Source organism: Bison bison, unplaced genomic scaffold (genome assembly GCF_000754665.1).
Source record: "Bison bison bison isolate TAMUID 2011002044 unplaced genomic scaffold, Bison_UMD1.0 scf7180017864491, whole genome shotgun sequence".
Taxonomy (NCBI): Eukaryota; Metazoa; Chordata; class Mammalia; order Artiodactyla; family Bovidae; genus Bison; species Bison bison.
In genome coordinates this window covers 1,797,377-1,815,025 of record NW_011495050.1, presented here as the reverse complement: position 1 = coordinate 1,815,025, position 17,649 = coordinate 1,797,377, and the positions used below count along the sequence as shown (strand labels likewise).

Sequence of the window (17,649 nt, the reverse complement as noted above, 5' to 3'; positions counted from 1 at the left end):
GACAAGTTTGCTGATAGCTTTGATTGTGCTTTTAAATTCCATCCATCGTGTGTGTACTGACCACTGTCTCTCCCTCTAAAACACAAGAGCAGGGGTCTCTCGTTCCATAACAACTAAACAGTGTTCATTCTGAACACTGAGTGTTTGTTTTTAAAGTAATGTTTTATGGGCTGTGTAATAAAGTACCTAACCTGGAACTGAGCATATGGCCACAAGTATTTGTGGACTTGATGTCTGTCTCTGTATGCCTGAGAATGATTTCTGCTTTCTGAATTTCATGTTGGCAAGGAAAGTGGTTTCGTTGATGCTGGTAGACCATCTGGGGTTTGCTATTCTAAATTTGATAACTTTATTTATATATAATATCTTTAAGGGGAATTCCCCATTTTTGACATTTGTTTGAAAAACTAGAAGTTGTAGAAAGGTTTCTAAATCCAGGATAAGAAAAATTTACCCATGCAAACCCTGCAAGTATCTTAAATTCCTGCAACTTTATTTTTTACAAATTAAAATGTAATGCAGATATGTTGGACTTAATCTCAAAAACCTGTGGACAGTCTCAGGTTTTTAATATTATTAGTGTAAAGGATTTATAATATGTTAAACATTTTATATTAAATATATGCCTTAAGAGTTGTGGGAACCCCTATTTAATTGAAAGCCATCCACAAATTTAGTAAACAATGTATTTAATCCTTCAGATTTTAGAAGATGATTAATAAAACATGAATACTAGTTCTATTTCACATATCTATATGGGCTTCCCAGGTGGTAAAGAACCTGCCTGCCAATGCAGGAGACATGAGACACAGGTTCGAGCCCTGGGTCCGGAAGATCCCCTGGAGGAGGAAGTGGCAACCCACTCCAATATCTTTGCCTGGGGAATCCCATGGATACAGGGACACAGGAGCCTATCGGGCTATAGTCCATGGGGTTACAAAGAGTTGGACAAGACTGAAGCGACTTAGCACGCATGCACACGTATATATACGTTCTGTTTTTTAAAACTATAGAACTTTGTTCCTTTTGTCTCTTGAAAGAATGGCAACCCACACTCAACTTGAAGGGTGTAGAATAATAATTTGCCCCAGCCCCACCCTGCTTTGTTATTCCCCAACCATCAAATTGAGTGTTGATAACCATTTCCCATTAGTTTTGTCCTGTGATTTTCTTAAGGTAAAGAAGAAATGAAAGTTAGAATGAGCGGATCACATCTTTAAAGAAAAATGAGAAACACCATGCTTCCTTGAGAAGGAGAAAAATATTTCCACATGGTTAACCTGGCCTGCCTCGGTGTTTACATTACCTGCCAGGCTCTGTGCACTTGGGGCCTCTTTTAAATCTGATCTCGTACATCACAACTAACTATGGAAACAAAAACAAACAAAAGTCAATACAGACTAGAATCTCCGGATTCAGCGAGATTACTCAAGCATGACTGGAGGAGAGATTGTCAAGTGCTACTGGATGACAAAGTACAGTATCTACTGACTAGTAGCTCAGGTGCGGTTTCATAACAGGGTTCCCATACAATCTGGAAGGTGTGGCAAGTATTAGTCAAACCTGTGGCACAAATACGTGGGCATAGGAAAAAGAGGCATTGTGAAGGAGAAACGCGCATCGCAATGAGCAGTGGCCCTGTGCATGGGAGGGCCTTCCTGTCGTCTGATGGGGGTTAGAACTGAACTAGGAGAAGGGCTCTGGTGGGGCTGAAGAGGTTCCGGATAAAGACTAAGTGAGTGAGATGGAGACAGACAGTAGAGTGAGAAGAAGGAGGGAGGCCACATCCAGAACTTACAGGAAGTGGCAGCTACTTGATGTGATTTCATTTCCTGTACGCTTTAATCAGTGGAAAACTATTAAAGGATTTTAAGCAGAGGACTCGGTGTGATCAGATTTTGTTTTTGGAAAGATCCCCCTGGCTGGGGTTTGAAGAAGGAACTGGAAGGCAGCAGGGTGAGTCCAGTGGCCAAGACAAGAGATATTGTACTTGAGGAGGGTGCAGAGACCAGCTGAAGAGATGGATTTGAAAGTCATCTCGGAGATGAAACCAAGAGGGCTCGCTGTGTTGGATTGGACGTGGGGGAAAACCGAGAGGGTGGTAAAGGGAGGACCCTGGCAGGTGAGCTTGCACAGGGAGCTGAAGGTAGCACCATTCACAGAGGAAATGGGGTGGAAAGGAGGGTCCAGCAGGCACATGCGCAGAAGCTGGGGGCCTGAAAACATGCTGGTGCGGTGGGCCCATTGCAGCTGGGTCTGGACTCCAGAGCTCAGAATAGAGGTTTCGGCTGGAGGCACGAAAGAGTCAGACATGACTCAGCAACTAAACAACAGAACAAATAGGGCATCAAGGAAACACGAAGGGAATTGAATTCATGGGTATGGCTAAAACGTCAAGAAGCAAATATGAGGCAAAGTAAGTAATAAAGCCTAAGACTGAACTCCAAAGAACAAGGATCACAGTACAGTGAGTCTCCTACATACAAACCTTCAAGTTGTATCTTTCAAAGATGCAGACGTGTGTTCCGTCAATGTCAGGTGTGAGTGACATTGCAGCCTGCCCTCCATCGGCTGTTGTTGACAGTCCTTCAGCTCTCCCATCTTCACCTCCACTCCCTCCTCCAGCCAGTAACTCTTCTTGCCTGTTTACTCGATGCCAGCCCCTGTATGCTAGCTGTGGTACTGTACTACTGTAATTTCCAAGGTATTGTACTGTAAGACTTTAAATGTTTACTTGATTTTTTGTGGGTTTTTTTAATTTATTATTTGTGTGAAAAGTTTTGTAAACCTAAGTATAACACTATATAGCCAATTGTGTTGTTAGTTGGGTACCTAGGTTTTGTTGAACTTACAAACAAATTGAACTTATGAACTCGTTCCTGAAAGGGAACTCATTAGTGTGTAGAGGACTTACTGTGTTTCATAACCAGGGAGAGGAGGGAGGCTCCAGGAGTGTCTTCTCAAATGTGTAGTTACCACCAAACTGTCATTCTCATTTCCTTCCACTCAATATGATGGCATTCTAATGGACACATTGATGACAGTCATTATGGGTGGTTACTTAAGTTGCACATATAAAATGTATTGATTTTTTTTAATAAAGATAGTCACATATAGGGTTCAATCCTTGGTCAGGGAACTAGATCCTATATGCTGCAACTAAAGATCCTGTGTGCCACAGCTAAGAGCCAGCACAGACAGATAAGTTTTTTAAAAACATAAATAAGTGAAAATAAAAATAAGTAAAAGCCTGGTGGCGAGTCAGGAGGCGTAATCAGTTCAGGCCCACGTTTTTGGCAGGGTGGCTTCATAGTTCCACCTCCTCTTACATCACACAACCCGGTGTCCGCCTGTGGCTCTTTGCACGGCTTAAAGATTCATCAGGGCTTCAGGTGTGGTCATCCCGACTCCCTCACTGGTTTCCCATCAGCCCCAGCCCTGCAGTTTGAACAGCCTTGTGTCACTGCTGAGAAGCAGTCATTAGTTTCTGGGTTGGCTTTGTGTCTGTTCATGGCCTCCTCATGGCATTACACAGGTTCCTGTACATTTCTGTGAAAGGCTGTTTGAAATCACATTATATCTTAAAGAAATTTGAATCAATCATCATTTAAAACAGTATCTGTGGAAAATATTCATACTATTTCATAATACCACTCTTACGAATACAAATTTTTATATATGTCTGATTTGGTTAAAGCAAGATCTCTTAGAACTTTATACTGTCATCAGATGTCTTGCATTGAAACAGCTTATTCTGATACTTATAATGATTACAATTTGTTGTTTGAATTTAACATAACTCCAGTTAGCTAACAAAGAGAAATAACCAGACGCCGGGTGTACATTTGAATACTTTAGGTACATTGAGTCTTTAACAGATGCAGATTCTTCTTTAAGTATATCTTTGAATAAAATAAGTTGTTAAAATAGCCAGGAAAGCAACAGAAGGAATGAATATGTATCTATCGCGTGCATTTTCTGAGCAAGGGCACCAAACTATGCATGTTTCACAAGATACAAATGTAACTGACTTTGTTAGTGATAGCAAATAGAATTTTCTACACTGAATGCAAAACGGAAATGCTGAAGATGCTGAATGGAGCTGACATGCAAACCTAGGTGCCTATTTGGAAGGCTGGCAGAGTGTGGTATCAATATGGCTTAAAGTGCTAACCCAGACCAAACAGAAGCGCCTCGAAATAGAGGCAGCTTCCAACTGTCGATTCCATATGTCAAGAGGATTTGTCCTGGAGACATGACAGCTGAGTTCCTGGCCAGTACTGTTCATATCACATGGTAGTAATGGAAGGATAAGATTACTGACAAAAGATCCTAGGCTGTATGTAACAAACCCATCAGCATTAAGTGGATGCTATTTGCAATGTAACTTCAATCCCAGACCAGACATGTGTGGGGATGAACAATAACAAGAGACCCCAAAACTTTTGCATGGTAGACTGAGGACCCTATGCTAAGTAAACACAGTTACCCCAGTAAAGTGGTCTAAAGAAACCTCTACAGACCATTAGAAGTGCAGTTTCAGGCATTAATGTCTAGCCGCTTTCTGCTGGGAAGTGAAAGGAACAGCCAAGATTGCAAAAAGAGAAGCTCTCTCTGGCAGAAACTGAGAGCCAACAAAGCCACAGGGTACAAATCGCCTTCTGTGCAGACGTGGCTGCCACTGTGGGTCTAATTAAAATCCTAACACGTGCATATTGTGAGGGGAGCTATAGGTTAAAATGGCAGCTGTACCCACTCATTTATTATCTGTTCAGTAGTTTCAGTCTTTAAAAGTACAGGACTGTTTTGGGAACTATTCTTGGTAAGACTGCAAAGGCATGCATTCATTCACACCATTGATACTTACTGAGTGCATGTAACTGTTGTCAGTGCTGCAGTTACTGCTTGTCAAGACATAGATCCTGTGCTCAGGGAGGCTATGTGTTCTAGAGTGCATCCCCCAACCATGAACACTAAGACCAGTACATAAGATGCTTTCAGATGAAGTATTAAGAAAGGCTTCCCAGGTGGTGCTAGCGGTCAAGAACCTGCGTGCCAATGCAGGAGACGTAAGAGACATGGGCTCTATCCCTGAGTATATCCCCCTGGAGGAGGGCATGGCAGCCCACTCTAATATTCTTGCTGGAGAATCCCATGGACAGAGGAGCTTGGCAGGCTATAATCCATAGTGTTGCAAAGAGTTGGACATGACTGAAGTGACTCAGCACACACACACATCAGGAAAGGAAGAGGGGGTGACGAGATAAGGCTGAGCTGGGGGTGCACAAGATGGGTGTGGGATGGTTGATCAGAGAAGACTTCTCTGAGAACATGATACCTGAACAGGATGAAGAAAAGGAAGGGGAAATCAGTGGTGTGATGGCCCAAAATATGATTGTTCCAGTAGATAAACAGCTAATATAAAAGGATGGGGCTTCCCTGGTGGCTCAGACAGTAAAGAATCTGCCTGCAATGTGGGAGACCTGGGTTTGATCCCTGGGTTGGGAAGATTCCCTGGAGAAGGGAACGGCTACTCACTCCAGTATTCTTGACTGGAGAATTCCAAGGACAGAGGAGCCTGGCAGGCTACATACAATCCATAGAATCAACCTAGAGTCAGACACGACTGAGCAACTTTGACTTTGCTCAATATGTCCAAGAGCTAGAAAGAAATAGCCCTGGGTTTTGAAAGGTCATGGCCTAGGAGACTAAGGAACCAGCTGAAGCTGGGGGAGGGAGGCTTGGGCCTGCCTTATCCATGGTCATCTTTCAGTAAATTGCTTGTTAAAATGACCTGAACAGTATGTTGTGTCTGTTTAAGTAATAAAGATCAAAAGAAAAATTCAAGTAGCTGAAAACATAAAGAAAGGTATTGTCATAATAATGTATTGGCTTCTAGTACCTTCTTTACCTCTGAGAATTATGGATCATTTTGTAAATGGACAGATAATTTTAATGAGTGTTTAGATCAACTTTGATATGCAGCCACAAACAGCATGTGAGAACCAGTAACAGACAAGAATTTCTTATTGAAATCTTTACATTTGAAAATACTTTGAAATAATGCTATTTTAATTTATCCAATGAATTATGTTCAGTCATACAATTTTTAGATCCATATTTGAGAGATGCACAGATAAACATGTAGACATAATCTAGCAGACAATCAACATAGCTCAGTGCACTTCTGAGTCTGTGTCTTTATGTTGCAAGGTCAGATTCTACCTTCTGGAATAGACTATAATGCTATGTTTGGGTCTGGGTGTTGAGGTTATACAAGTGCTGCAAAAACCTTGCTTTGCGTGGTTCCCAGTGTGGACTTGCATGGGAAGAGGAAAGGTGAGCTATATCTGTTTCACATTGTCATATCCTGACTATGTTATGTTCCAATAATGTAGGAAATAAAATGAAGTCGGATTTGTCAGTTAAGAGCTTAGAAGTATGAATGAATAGTCTAGGTGAGTGATTCTCAGCCAAAACTATATTCAGATGTTCTGGGGACACATTTACAACTATAAATATCCAGACCAAATCTCTACTTAATTAAATCAATTTCTGGGCTTAGACCTGGGCATTAGGATGTTGTAAAAGGTATCCCAAGTGATTCTAATGTATAGGCAGGGGTGAATATTCTAGTCTAATTTATAAGAATTTAATCATTCTCTGTAGCCTTTAGGATAAAGTTAGTTTGATTTTAATCTTCTTAGTCTGCATCTCATATATCATCTGAATACTCCTTTCATTATTCTCTTAGAGTAGAGATCAGAACTTATGATCCTAAAGATTAATTTAGTGAGAAGATCTTCCTTCTTTCCTTTCTTCCTTCCTTCTTTCATCCTTTGCTTTTTAAAAATGCATCTGGACATTGAAAGTTCTTTAAATCATTAAAGGAATAGTACATGGCAATTAAATTTAAATCTTAATATATACAATATTTAGAAATTAAGATCCGCTTCTAAGAAATATTGAGGTTATTATAATAAAAACACTTCTATAAGACTTGAAAATGTGTGAAATAAAAAACTTGTAATTGAGGTTGATGGTAGAGAGAGGAAAGAAAGAGCTAGACTAAGGTAATTGCTATAATTGAAGGATAATTACAGCATTTAGCTTCCAGCCAGAGAAAAGGAAATATAATTTTTATATGTATATTAGTTTTTATAAGAAAAAGAAAGCTAACTTACCAGGATTAAAAAAAAAAAAAAACGCCTTCTAAGCACTGAAATCTCTGAGTTTATCACACAAAGCTTTATATACTACACAATAGAACAATATAATTCATAGTTTTACAGAAAACTACAGATAAATCATGACAGTTCCCTCTTAATATTTGATAATAGACACCTTTTATGACATTAATTAGTCAGTGGGTTCAGCTGCTTTCCAGTCTACCCACTGGCTCATGACAGTGGACAGTGTCAGCCACAAGATAGAGGATATTTGTCTTCCAGTTTGCATTGGCAAGAAGGTAGCCTTCAGTTCATCTAAAAGCCATATCCAGTGATAAATTGGGGGAAAAGACATCCGATTACAACTTGGTTAATAATGTGAAAGATTGGAATTTTATTTTTTAGTCTATCGCTACCCTGCCTAATCTTACAGTGGTAGCTACTAGGACACAATCTGGGAGAGTTCGTACTAGTACTGGGAGAGCAGTGCTAGTTCGAGACTGTGCTGGAATCATACACCTTGGTATCTTGGATCCTGGCTACAGAATCAAAGACTTGTGGAAGTGAATGTCGCAGAGCATCTAAAATTGTTCTTTTTTTTCTGGTGTTTTTTTTTAATTGGAGTATAGTTGACAAATATTGTTGTGTTGGTTTCAGGTGTACAGCAGAAGGATTCAGTTACACATGTACATATATTCATTCTTTTCCAGATTCTTACTATTTTGTAATAATCTATATAGGTAAAGAATCTGATTTCTTTCTGCTTTTTTTACTTCCTTCTGTTTTTAAGGCTGAATAATATTCCACTGTATACATATACCAAATTTTATTTATGAATTCATCCTGTGATGAGCTTCAGGTTCCTATTTCAAAATACATTACAAAGCAAACATAATTAAAACTGCATGGTACTGGCATAAAACAGGCATATATACCAATGAAACACAGTAGAAATCCCCCAAATTAACCTGCACATATACGGTTAATTGATTTTCAACAAGTCTGCCAATACTGCACAGTAGGAAAAGGATAGTCTCTTCAACAAATAGTGCTGGGGAAAATGGATATCCACATGTGAAAAAATAAAATTGCACCCTTCTCTTACACCATACCCATACATTCTCTCAAAATGGATTAAAGTCTTCAGTGTGTAAGACCTGACACTGTAAATCTATCAGAAGAAATCATGTCACTGGTCTAGGAAATGATTTCTTGAATATGACACCAAAAGCACAGCAACAAAGTAAAAATAGATAAGTGAAATTACATCAAACTCAAAAAAATCTGCATGACAAAGAAAACAAGCCACAGAGTGAAAAGGCAACCTGTGGAAAGGGAAGAAATATTTACCAACTTTATAACTGGAAAGGAGCTCCAGAATACATTGTATTCCATATTATATTATTCCATATTATACTACATTATATTCCAGAGTATATCAGGAACTCCTATAACTCAATAGTAAAAGAGCTCAATTAAAAAATGGACAAAAGACCTGAACAGAAATGTCTCCAACAGACATACAGATGCCCACAGGTATATGAGAGTGCTTGACATCACTAATCATGAAAGCAATGCAAATCAAGACCATAATTAGATATGCACACATATATACATACACATTAATAAATATTAATATATTCTATGTATGATTATCATATATATCATACATATGATTATTCTCAGTCACGTTCTCAGTAAGATGAAGCACAATGTGTCAGTGGCTGCCAGTGGACCAGTTGTCACTGAAATTTGCTTGTTCCTAATGTAATATGACAGTGTATTAAAAAACTGGATGAATTAGGATTTCAGAGAGTTTGGGGAAAGGCTTAAGAAAAATAACGTAAAAAAGACTCTCTTAAATTTAAAGTATAATAATGTACTGTTTTATAGTGTTGAGAAATCACGTAACCATTAGAAATAATTGTTTACCAAAAGAACTGGAATGAAGCCACTTGGCTTAGATTTTTTTTAATCTAATGAACTAAAATGATAACTGCTAACTTATTTTCCAAATAGCAATAAATAGGTGTGACTACTTCAATTTTTCTAAAAGAGTTTTCCTCTTGTCCAGAAAACACACCTTATTGTTCCATTTTCTAAGTATATTTTTCTTGAAGTTTTCCTATAGTAGAAGCGTGAGAAATAGTGACCTTCTCAGGATCAACGTCCACTATTCTATTTCCACAGTCCGCATCTATAGAGCTGCTATTATGGCTATGCAGTGCACACTCCACACCTCTGGGGACACCTCACTTACATGCTAAGGTCTGTGCTGTTAGTACAATCAGAGCTACTCACAGTCTCAGTGGTGGAGAAGAGTGAATGCAAATTTTTGACTCCAGGTGCGACATTTCTTTGAGTTCCCATATTCCATATTTTAAGTTCTGAATAGTTTTACCTGGGCTTCCCAGGTGGCGCTAGTGGTAAAGAGCCTGCCTGCTAATGTAGAAGACATAAGAGATGTGGGTTTGATTCCTGGGTCGGGAAGATGCCCTGGAGGAGGGCATGGCAACCCATTCCAGTATTACCTGGAGAATCCCTGTGGACAGAGGAGCCTGGTGGACTGCAGTCCATAGGGTCGCAAAGAGTTGGACACAACTGAAGAGACTTATCATGCACGCATACTCCATAAATATCTGTGTTTCTTTTATTAACAAATAAAAGTTAAAATTGGGTAACTTGGTCAGTTGGGTAGAGGTGGCTTGCACCTTTTCCTGAATTTACCCCAGTACGTCTCTAAGGTGCACCTCTCCCAGTCTACCATTTCACCATAGGCCACTCCTCTACTTCTCAATTTTATGCCTTTGAAATGTTCCTTCCCCAAAAGGGGTCAAAACATAGGACAGAGCAGTGGGGTGAGGTCAAAGCCATACCCTGATATTAGCTCTCATTTTATTGCTCTCTAATTTCAAGGAAAAAAAAAAATGAAAATTGGGGCAGAGTGACGACATTGACACCGTGACGTACAAAATTCTTTGAACTAGCAGGAAAAACAACTCTCTTAAATATCAGTGTTATAAATCCATGTTCTAGGTCTCTCCAAAAAGTTTACATTTTATTGGCATCTAATGTAAATTCCAAATGTGACCCTTCTACTTGGAGACCACTGTGACATTTAAAATGTCAAAGTCTACAAATTATAAAAGACTCTTCTTAAACACAGCCTTAACCCATGACTTCATTTCATTCATGATTTACAAACAGGAAAAGAAGAGGGGGGAATCTTAAGGGAGAAGATGTGATTTTCATTAGCTATGAAGATTTTCAAAATTGCATTCGTCTCAGTTCATTAGGTCTTATAATCACATTAGCTACGTGGCATTGTAAGGAAGAAAATGCCCTCCAGAGGGCTCCCAGTGGATTTCAGGATTCCACTACCCCTGCCCGCTGGGACTCCAACACAGGAATAGATTTTTCCTTTCCTAGGATGAGCCAATGAAAATGATACAGCTTGTAGAAGCCATATTCATACAGATGTTCCTCTCACTCTTTCCTAATTCCATCTACAATGATTCCCCTGGCCAAATGCTATGTTCAGTTCAGTTCAGTTCAGTTGCTCAGTCGTGTCTGATTCTTTGTGACCCCATCAATCGCAGCACATCAGGCCTCCCTGTCCATCACCAACTTTCAGAGTTCACTCAAACTCATGTCCATCAAGTCGGTGATGCCATCCAGCCGTCTCAACTTCTGTCGTCCCCTTCTCCTCCTGCCCCCAATCCCTCCCAGCATCAGGGTCTTTTCCAATGTCATGTTAGTTTTGAATAATTCTGAACGTCTAAAGACTTGAAAAGTAACTCCCACCTCACTGGGATTCCCTTAGAGCTTATAGCAAATCCTGAGCCCAGGGTTTTCAGTGAACTGCTTACTTCAGGATCACTTAGGACACACGTTTAAAAAACAGATTCTTGGGCCTTGAATATCTGCCAGAATATCTGAGGGTCAGGCCTGGGCATCAGCAGTGTAACACGTGTCCCAGGGGTAGTGAGCAGGACTGAGGAGTCCTGGGGGGGATCTGTACAATGGTTGATGCTCTCACGTGACCTGAGAAGGAAGCCACGTGAGACCCATGGGGCTGATAGATGGAGGCAGCCTGGAGGCCACGCCCTCTGATACCAGTCAAGGCTAGTTGTTCATTCAGTAGGGCCCTAGGCAGAAAACTCCGCCATCAAAGTTGAGAAAATATTCTCGTGCTCACAAGTGAGATATACTTGTCATGTCTCTACTCAGGATCCTGCAGTTTACCCGTTATTGCCTTTTATTTTGAAACAAGATTTTTCAATTGAAATATAGTCAATATACAATATTGTGTTAGTTTCAGATGTACAGCAAAGTGATTCAGTTATATATGGTTTTTTTTTTTTTTTCAGATTATTTTCTACTTCTCTGTGCTATGCAGTAAATCTCTGTTGCTAATCTGTTTTACACTTAGCAGTATGTCTTTGTTAATCCCAAACTCCTAATTTATTCCCCCTCAACCCCTGCTTTCCGTGTTGGTAACTGTAAGTTTGTTTTCTCTGTCTGTGAGTCTGATTCTACTCTGTATATAGGTTCATTTGTATTATTTTTTAGATTCCGCATGTAAGCCATAGCATGTATTTGTCTTTCTCTGAGCTACTTCACTTAGCCTGATAATATCTAGCTCCATCCATGTTGCTACAAATGGCATTATTTCGTTCTTGTTTGTGGCTGAGTAATAGTCCGTTGTGTGTGGGTGTGTGTGTTGTGTGTGACATCTTAAATCTTCTTACCACATTTTCTTAAATACTCCATATTGCCTTTTGTATCTGGTTCAAAGTGTGTTTGGCTGTCATGATATTTACGCCTTTTTAATGAACAGGGACCTCGTCCAAAGAACGTGGCAGTTTCCATGCTTAGTCACTTAGTAAGAACAGGATCTCCACAGGGGTTTTTATTCTCGCACACTCACCTCCCCTACCTCCATCAACAGAGTGTTAACTTCCCAAAACTGTGCAAAGGAGGAGAAGAAAATAGATGTACTGAAGTATCGTGGATGTACACACATCATTCTTAAACTCCCAAAGTAACCCATGGAGTAAGGTCAGCTGTAGACAAAGTGGTAAAGCAGAAAAGAATTTCCAGAAAAGTGCTGAGTCTGTTCCCCTTGCCCCCCTCCACATGCAGTGCGTCTGCTCTCTGCCCTCAGCCCTCTCACCTTCTTCCTCCCTCCTTTCTCCTCCCCAGGTGACTTGCTCCGCTCCATCACATATGCCTCAGTGGGATTTTAAATGCATGCGCCACTTCTTTCCTGAACATCTTTTTTTTGTTTGTTTAAGCTTTGCTTTAACTGTAAAGTGAAAGCCGTTTTCCTCCATTCCGGGTGAGGGGTCGGCAGAATGGGGGGTACTCTTTACAGGTGCCCTCCCGGGTCCTTGAATCTGACCCATCCTCAGTGGCTGGCTGACCCTGACTGTGATGAGTGTGTGCGTGGGTGCCCAGAGGCGGTCCTGTCCACCCTGTGAGCATGCAAAGGCTGTCTTTGGAATCCACCAGACACAATGAGGGCAGTTCTCAGCTTGAAACAACATCAGTCCAAGGGCACTGCAGCTGCGTTGATGCGGTGGCGCCTCTGCTGTCAAGCCGAACAGAATCACGCTACAATTATTACCACTAGATGTGGCTTCTCATGCAACATGGTGGAAGTGAAAGGCCTTCTGGCTCTGTTTTTTCCTAACTTCCCATGCTTGGAATTCAGTGGTAAATTGTTTTTCATCTTTGATCAAAATATATCTCTGTATTAGGGAAAATGAAAGTGTTAGTTGCTCAGTCGTGTTCGACTCTTTGCGACCCCAGAGACCACAGCCCGCCAGGCTTCTCTGTCCATGGGATTCTCCAGGCAAGAATACTGGAGTGGGTAGCCATTTCCTTCTCCAGGGAATCTTCCCAACCAGGGATCCAACCCAGGTATCCTGCATTGCAGGCAGATTCTTTGCCATCTGAGCCACTAGGGAAGCCCTATGTATTAGGGACTTAATTCTAGAGATTTTTCACCTCTTGCCAGTTGAATTTTACCACTGAATTGCATCAGACCAGTGTCATCTCATATTCAAGGTGTGATTTGAAGATGAAGCAGTGCTTGTCAGAGTAGATATTTACCAATTATTCATTCAATGAATTACGGAGTGTCAGAGTAAAATACAGCTTGTGCCTTAGAATCAAAGAGTAAGAACTGTTGGTGGTCAAGAGACCAATGAAACCAACGCGAAGAGCTGAGCATCTTTAATAATAGAGACAGAGAAAGTCTCCAGGATGTTGTGTCATCTTTGGAAGCACCTCAGGCTTATCAAATACTGAGATTGGAAATTAGATGGATCACTTTCAAACTTTTCTCTGTAAGATTTTCCTAATTCGGGACAAATGCCTTAAAAAGCCTCTGCAGCTTCCAGCAGCAGCATCTTCTCTTTCCATATTTGTGTGTGCCCATCTTCATATTTTGATTTGATCCTCGCATTTTGTTGAAAGGCTTTTATAAGTATGAATCGTAAATGTGTAAATATATCAACTGGACATTAATGAAAAAATGAAGAGACTTCCCCGTCAGCCCTACAGCCAGTGTGTCGTGCTGGTGTTCCCAGCATGCATGCGTGCTCAGTCGCGTCTGACTCTTTGTGACCCCACGGACTATACCCTGCCAGGCTCCTCTGTCTGTGGGGTTCTCCAGGCAAGAATACTGGAGTGGGTTGCCGTTTCCTCCTCCAGAGGACCTTTCTGACCCAGGGATCGAACCCACCTCTCTTGCTTCTCCTGCATTGGCAGGCAGATTCTTTACCTGCTGTGCCACCTGGGAAGCCCAGTATTGTCAGAAGTGCTGTTGATGTTTCAGGGGTTGTTGGAATTTACTTCTGACACTGGACACTGACCTTAAAGACCTCACATGAGGGGGACTTCCCTGGTGGGCCAGCGGTTAAGAATCCACCATCCACGTGCTCTCACAGTGACACATTTACAGCTGGCTGTGACTCAGTAAAGTTTTGTTTTGTTTTTTCCAAAAAAAAAAGAATCCACCATCCAGTGCAGGAGACACAAGTTCAATCCCTGATCAGGGACTAGGATCCCACATGCCATGGGGCCAGTAAGCCTGTGCACCACAACTTCAGAGCCCTTCTAGAGCCCGTGCCCCCACAACAAGAGAAGCCGCTGCACCCTGAAACCGGAAAAAGGACGTGCCATAACCAAGACTCAGGGCAGCCAGAAAAAAGTCCACCCGTGATGTCCCCTCCAGACACGTGTGACCTCGTCATGTTTTCCATGAATCACTAAGACTGTGCTTCCTGGGAAGTTGAAACTATTGATCCCACTGAGGATTTGTGTCTCAGAACTTAGGAATCACCAACTTCTTTTATAAAAGGATCTCAGAGACGGAAAGAAACCTTATAAGTGACCTCACTTTTCAGAAAGAGAAACGGAGGCACAGGAGGTTTGGGCTCATTTCAGGCCACACAGCGACGCTCTGGGAAGGAATGGAGTGGGAGCTGGGTCTGTGACTCCACGTACCAGCGACTCATCCACTCGCTGCCATCTCATTAGACTCTGGAGAGAGCGGCCTTGTGTGTGGGTGTTTCTGTGGGAAGCAAGAAGGCTCCAGAGACACTGGAGCTCTGACCTCATCTCACATAACTCTGAGTAAGATGAAGGTCAGGTTTCAGCACAGGGATCTGGTTGGATGACCCTTCAAGCCTAGTTAAGGAAGAGGAAACTGCACTAGAATTACTCATCCATGGCCCTCAGACCAGCAGCCTAGACCTTGCCTGTGAGCCATGTAGAAATACAGGATTCACAGGAATACAAGAGAGCAGACTGGTGGTTACCAAGGGGGAAAGGGTTGGGGATGGGGTGGGAGGTCAGGGTTAGCAGGTGCAAGCTTCTATGCGTAGAATGGATAAACAAGATCCTGCGGTATAGCACAGAAAACCATATTCAGTATCCTAAGATGAGCCATAATGGAAAAGAATATGAAAAATGTATATATATCTATAAAACTGAGTCACTTTGTGTGTAGCAGAAATTAACACAACATTGTAAATCAACTGTACTTCAATTGTGTGGCTGTGTGTGTGCTAAGCCACTGTGCTGCTGCTGCTAAGTCACTTCAGTCGTGTCTGACTCTGTGTGACCCCATAGACGGCAGCCCACCAGGCTCCCCCGTCCCTGGGATTCTCCAGGCAAGAACACTGGAGTGGGTTGCCATTTCCTTCTCCAATGCATGAAAGTGAAAAGTGAAAGTGAAGTCGCTCAGTCGTGTCCGACCCTCAGCGAGCCCATGGACTGCAGCCCACCAGGCTCCTCCGTCCCTGGGATTTTCCAGGCAGCAGTACTGGAGTGGGGTGCCAGCTAAGCCACTTTAGTCATATCCAATTCTTTGTGACCCTTTGGACTGTAGCCCACCAGGCTCCTCTTCATGGGATTCTCCAGGCAAGAATACTGGAGTGGGTTGCTGTGCCCTCCTCCAAGGGATCTTCCCAACCCCAAAATCAGGATCTCTACCACTAGCGCCACCTGTTGCTGTTGTTCAGTCGCTCAGTCGTGTCCGACTGCGACTCCATGGACTGCAGCACTCCAGGCTTCCCGGTCCATGAGATTTCCCAGGCAAGAATACTAGAGTGGGTTGCCATTTCCTTCTCCAAGCACCACCTAGGAAGCCCCAATTAAAAAATATTAAAACTAAAAATAATAATAATAATAGCCTACAGGATTCAGAATCTGCAGCTTAACAAGATCCCCAGGTGTTCTGTCTGCAGTAGGTACTGTCCTAGAACTGTCTTCTCCAGTTTCAGCATGCATCACATCACCTGGAGGGCTTGCGAAAGCAGAGCTCGCCCAGCCTCACCCCAGACTTTCTGACTCATAAGCCTCAGGGAAGGTCCAGAATTCTGCATTTTTAACAAGTTCCCAGGTGATTATGAGGCTTCTGCTCCAGGACCCCCACTTGAGAAGCTCTGCTCTGCAAAGACCATGACCTTGTTGCTTCTTCTACAAGGGGCTTGGGGAGCCATACTCCCTGAGTATCTGCACACACTGCCCACACCCTTCCAGCAGAAAGCCTTGATGATGAGCCCTGAGAACATACCTTTTTAAATAACGAGTTCTGACTCATTCTGATCAAGCCTCTGTCTCCCCAGCCCTAAGTAGTTTCCGGGAACACTGACAAGTAACCTGCAGGGATGTTTTTTGCCGATTTTTGCTTTCTAGAAGTCAATGAAACATATTTTGTTGACCAGTTTTATAATCTAAAGAATCCCTAATGTTTGTAAAATGTAGGAAAGATGAGGGCTTCTCTGGTGGCTCAGTGGTACAGAATCTGCCTGCCAGTGCAGGAGACATGGGTGTGATCCCCGGTCCAGGAAGATCCCGTGGGCCACAACTATTGAGCCTGTGCTCTAGAACCCGGGAGCCACAACTGCTGAGCCCGTGTGTCTCACCTCTGAAGCCTGAATGCCCTAAGACCATGCTCCACAATTAGAGAAGCCACCACCACAATGAGAAGCGAGCACTCCACAATTAGAGAGTAGCCCCCACTCTCCACAGCTAGAGAAAAGCCTGCACATCAACAAAGACCCAGCACAGCCAAAAATAAATAAAAAAATTTTTAATTTGGGAAGTATGAGAGTAAAAGATGGCCCTGACGTGTTAACCACTGAGGAGTAAGTCGAGCTGCCGTCTTGCTAGTGCCTGGGCATAATGTTAAGTCAGCGTGCTCACATCCGGGTACATCAGAGGGTGTGGTTGATCTAACTCACAAGGAAGCCAGCACTATGAACTAGGATTCCTCTGGGACGTGGCTTAAATTCAGTCTAATCTCTGAAATTCTACTTCTTCCATCCTGAAGAGTTCCTTTTCCCAGGGTAAGCATCCTTTGTTGTACAGTCTGCATGCAGTAGCCGGGTTAGGTGAGGGCTTGGTAAAAGCTAATTGGGATGTGACAGATACTATAGCATGTGTAATTAGCTGTCCAACCTCAGTCCAAGTGTTACAATGAATCTGATCTTTTAAATATCATGATCCATGAGTGGAGGATTTGAGAGGCATTTATGTCACGTGGTGAATTTCTGAACCTCTCAACAAAGAGGTTGCGGGGCTTTTCTTGGCCAAGTCTTTTACTGTTATGAAAAAAAGCGGCTGAATCACCCAAGCATCCGAAACCAAATAAAAAGTGCAACGTGGTGCTTAACAGAGTGAGATCTAAAAGTCCTGACCTCATATAGAAAACAGGCTTGTGGCTGCCAAGGGGGAAGAGGGGGTGGGGAAGGGTGGATTAGGAGTTTGGGATTAGTAGATACAAATTATAATATAGAGAATGGATAAACCACGAGGTCCTAGTGTGTAGTACAAGGAACTATATTTGATATCCTGGGATAGACCATAATGGAAAAGAATATGAAAAAGAATGTGTGTGTGTGTATATCTGTATCACTCCATTGTACAGTAGAAATTAACACTGTAAATCAACTGTACTTTAAAT

General features: G+C 42.1%; 1 protein-coding gene across 6 annotated transcripts in view; it reads left to right on the top strand.

Moving 5' to 3' along the window:
• The window catches only part of PAG1 (phosphoprotein membrane anchor with glycosphingolipid microdomains 1), a 152,910-nt gene that overhangs the window by 108,273 nt on the left and 26,988 nt on the right, over window positions 1-17,649 (top strand). The window contains exon 1 of one of the 6 annotated variants that reach the window (XM_010863404.1): window positions 16,742-17,032. The exons of the other annotated variants lie outside the window; for them this stretch is intronic. The gene's annotated coding sequence lies outside the window, so the exon portion shown is untranslated. Of the gene's footprint in view, window positions 1-16,741; window positions 17,033-17,649 lie in introns of those variants that run through there. 6 annotated transcript variants of the gene reach the window in all.